The following is a 4669-nucleotide window of genomic DNA, read 5'->3' on the forward strand; positions in this document are numbered from 1 at the left end:
GCACGTGACCCAGTTTCGAACTTGACCTAGATATCATCAAGATGAACATTCAGACCAACTTTCATACAGATCCCATGAAAAATGTGGCCTTTAGAGAGGTCACAAGGTTTTTCTATTATTTGACTTACTGACCTAGTTTTTGATGGCACGTGACCCAGTTTCGAACTTGACATAGATATCATCAAGATGAACGTTCTGACCAATTTTCATGAAGATCTTGTGAAATATATGACCTCTAGAGAGGTCACAAGGTTTTTCTATTTTTAGACCTACTGACCTAGTTTTTGATGGCACATGACCCAGTTTCAAACTTGACCTAGATATCATCAAGGTGAACATTCTGACCAATTTTCATGAAGATCTTGTGAAATATATAGCCTCTAGAGAGGTCACAAAGTTTTTCTATTTTTAGACCTACTGACCTAGTTTTTGACCGCACGTGACCCAGTTTCGAACTTGACCTAGATATCATCAAGATGAACATTCAGACCAACTTTCATACAGATCCCATGAAAAATGTGGCCTTTAGAGAGGTCACAAGGTTTTTCTATTATTTGACTTACTGACCTAGTTTTTGATGGCACGTGACCCAGTTTCGAACTTGACATAGATATCATCAAGATGAACATTCTGATCAACTTTCATAAAGATCCCATGAAAAATGTGACCTCTAGAGTGGTCACAAAGCAAAAGTTTACGGATGCACGCACGCATGCACGGACGGACGACGGACACTGCGCGATCACAAAAGCTCACCTTGTCACTTTGTGACAGGTGAGCTAAAAAGGAAACTATCTGGTTGAATCATAACATAAACGATTTTTAGAAAGAACTGAATATTCTTTGTTTTTTGACATTCATTGGATATCCAAAACGTTCTGATCAAAATCCACGAATATTCAATGAAAAATACAGCCATTATTGCATGCAAAATGTTTTTCTCTGATTCGAGCGGGTGACCCAGTTTTTGACCCCAGGTAAACCATGTTCGAACTTCACCTAGATTTCCTCCAGACAAACATTCTGATCAAATTCCATGTAGATCCAGTGAAAAAAGCAGCCCCCATTGCATACACAATGTTTTCCTTTGATTTGACCGGGTGACCTAGTTTTTGACCCCAGATGACCCATATTCGAACCTGACATTAATTTGCTCCAAACAAACATTCTGATCAAATTTCATGTAGATCCAGTGAATAAGAGGGTCATGATGACTCTATATCGATCACCTATTAAACTTGACCTTGGACTTCTGACCAAGTTTCATGAAGACAGGGTCATAAATGTGGCCTCTAGAGTGACAAGCTTTTCCTTTGATTTGACCTGGTGACCTAGTTTTTGACCCCACATGACCCAGTTTCTAACTTGGCCTAGCGATCATAAAGATAAACATTCTGTGCAAGTTTGTATCAAATAAAAGCATAAATGAAACCTCTATATGGCTGAAAGGGGCAAAATAGAAAATTTTGCCACTTTCAGGGGCAGTAACTCTATAACCAAAGACGGAATCTAACCAGATTTCGAAAGCAACCATGATCTTATTGTGACTTAAGTTATGTGTAAGTGTGGTTAAAATCGAATGTAAAATGTCACTTCTATTGTGTTCACAAAGTAAAAGTTAACAAATTTTTGCTCTTTCTGGGGTCAATCAGGGGCCGTAACTCCGGAACCTTTGATTTAATGACGGACTTGTCATGGAATCCAAAATCTATTTTTGTTAAAGATATTTTGCAACTTATAATACAAGTTGTCTGCAAGTTTGATTAAAGTTGATTGCAAACTGTGGTCACTATCGTGTTCACAAGCCAAAAATAGCAAATTTTGGCCCTTTAAGGGGCCATAACTCTGGAACCCATGATGGGATCTGGCCAGTTTTCGAAAGGAACCGAGATATTATGCCAACACAAGTTGTGTGCAAGTTTAATTCAAACTGATTTCAAAAAATGTGGTCTCTATCGTGTTCACAAGAAATTGTGAATGAACGATGGACAGACGTACGACGGACAAAATGCAATCACAAAAGCTCAGTCTGTCACTACATGTGGTGAGCTAAAAATTGTTGGTGGGTGGGTGCATGATTGGGTTGGAGGAGCAAGTTGTGGGGAGGGTACAACTTTGCATGTTGATGAATATTCATGGAAGGTTTAAAATTTAAAAAAAAAGAAGAAAAAATGAAAAAAAAAATTGCGGGGTGGGGGAGTTGGAGGGGAAATGTTCATGGAAAAAAAGAAAGAATTTTAATGAAATTCTACCAATTGGTTAGTTTGTCATGTACAAATATATGGATTTTTAAACAATTAAAGGGAAATAACTCTGAAGTTACCAAAGAGATCCTGACGAAATTGTTTGTCAATGGTGATCTAAATTCAATTTAAGTTTCATAGTTCTAGGTCAAATATGTTACAAATTATGAAGCAGAAATTGCCATATTTATAGTACCCTATATAGTTAACACTAGAAACTACTAAGCGTCATAGCTCTGGTGTTACTTGAGCAATCTGACTGAAACTTGATGGGCCTATTCACCTATAGTGGTGAACATGCATATGAAGTTTCGATAAAATATTTCAAACCACTTCCTAGATATGGCTCCGGATGGACGGTGAGGGATAACAAATGACCGTTGATACCCATGTGTAACCTTGACTTTTGAAATAGTAGGCACACAAGACATTCTGTCTCACTGAATCAAACATTTCTGCAAATCAAAACCAAATCTACTCCATGCATGCAAGATATGGCTCAGACAAGCTCTAAAAAGACATCTGACCCCTAAATGTGACCTTGACCTTTGAGACTGGGTCTATGCATGTGTGTAACAAGCAAAAACTTCTGCTCAAATAAAAGACAGTTGCTTCATACATACTGTAAAAGCAGAAATTTTCTTGAGGGTCTAATTTTTGCTATATTCGCGAAGCCCTATAATCGGGAAAATTAATCCTCGTAGAAATATTCCATCATTAGTATGATTCAAATTCAAGTAGGATACCATTTTTACAATTTCGGGAATATTAAACCTCAAGAACATACTCAACATTTCAAATTTGTGAAATTTTGACCCAGTGAAAATATGTGACTTTACAGTATTCAAGTTAATGTCATACAGTTGTTGCAATATGCTTTTATTAAGAAAAATACAGGATCCTATATTCACAGAAAGAGCTACTGATAATATCTGACACAAAGTACTGTACTTGACACTAAGTAGAGATTATCCACTTCAGCATCCCAGTGAATCTATCACCGTTTACTTAATCTGTTTAAAGTATACAAACATTTACTTGGGATGTGTGGAGATGGTATCTTAAAGTGCCAGTTGGGGTGATTCAAAATAAGTTTTAACTCAACAAATAAACACACTGACTTCCTTTATTACCAGCATTTCAGTGTTTCACTTAACCATATAAAGAATTTTACATGAATGTCTTTTAATACTGAATTTATTAAATAAGTTGAATATGTTAGTTTTTTTTGCTGAAACGCCAGAATTTATTCCTTCCGCACCTAGTGTAGACAAAGTCAACTTAACCTATGTATCTATACTTAAAATGACATCAACATCATAACCTAGACAATGTTAGCATTATTTAACTAAATATCAGTTTTAATGTTGAAAATGTCAGCATCATTCAACTGAATATTAGTATTAATGTAGAAAATCAACTAAATATCAGTATTAATGTGGAAAATCAACTAAATACAGTGCAACCTCTGCAAAGCAACACCCTTTGGGAGATGCAGATATTGACCTCTGTTGAGAGTTGTTGCTCTATAAAGGTTAAACTGATAGTAAGTTTCAGCTATGGGAAATTTTGATGATGCTGTTGTGGAGAGCTTTTTGCTATAGAGAGGGTCCCTCTGGAGAGGTTGCACTGTATCAGTATTAATGTAGAAACTATCAGCATTATTTAACTAAATATCAGTTTTAACGTATAAAATGTCAGCATCAACCAACTATAATCATGTGAATCATTCAGAAGTTACAGCTAGGGCATAATATGACTTTGTGTTCGACAGACAGACACAAGGAAATAAACAAACTAATGTGATGGACAATGCAATATCAATATGCCTCCCTTTTGAGTAGGTTTGAAGGATTACTTGATTAAAATAATACTAACTTAACATGTTTCATTTATAAAGAATCTTGTTAACAATTTAAATGTGTTTCTTTGTAGAACTGCCTGCAATGTGCAAGTACAACATACTCTCTCCATTTCTAAATATTGCACATTTTCATGTATGTATAAACTTAATTTCCCCACTTCTTTTCTCAATTTCATAAAAATCATTTTCCTCTTACTGATGTTACTCCACAATATCTTCATTTATGAGCTTTTTTACATGTTTTAGTTTTACGCTAGAATAGGGTTAATGTATGTTCGTTACATGTTATAACATCTACACGATCCCTTGGTTTAGCCATCCTGACTGGATAATCCCTCAGAGTTCCTACATCAATCGGATATAATAACTCAGCATTATTTCAGTTGATATTTTACATATATGATAATGAAGTTTAGCGAAACTCCATCTTCTTATACCTTAAAGCTTCTCCTTTACAATTTTCGTGAGAAAACTGTGGATATTTTCATTTACTTAGAATCTGATATAAAATGTTAATCTTACACTTAAAATAACAATGGAGATGCACTACTGGTAAAATGAA

The sequence above is a fragment of the Mercenaria mercenaria genome, chromosome 9 (genome assembly GCF_021730395.1).
Source record: "Mercenaria mercenaria strain notata chromosome 9, MADL_Memer_1, whole genome shotgun sequence".
Lineage (NCBI taxonomy): Eukaryota > Metazoa > Mollusca > Bivalvia > Venerida > Veneridae > Mercenaria > Mercenaria mercenaria.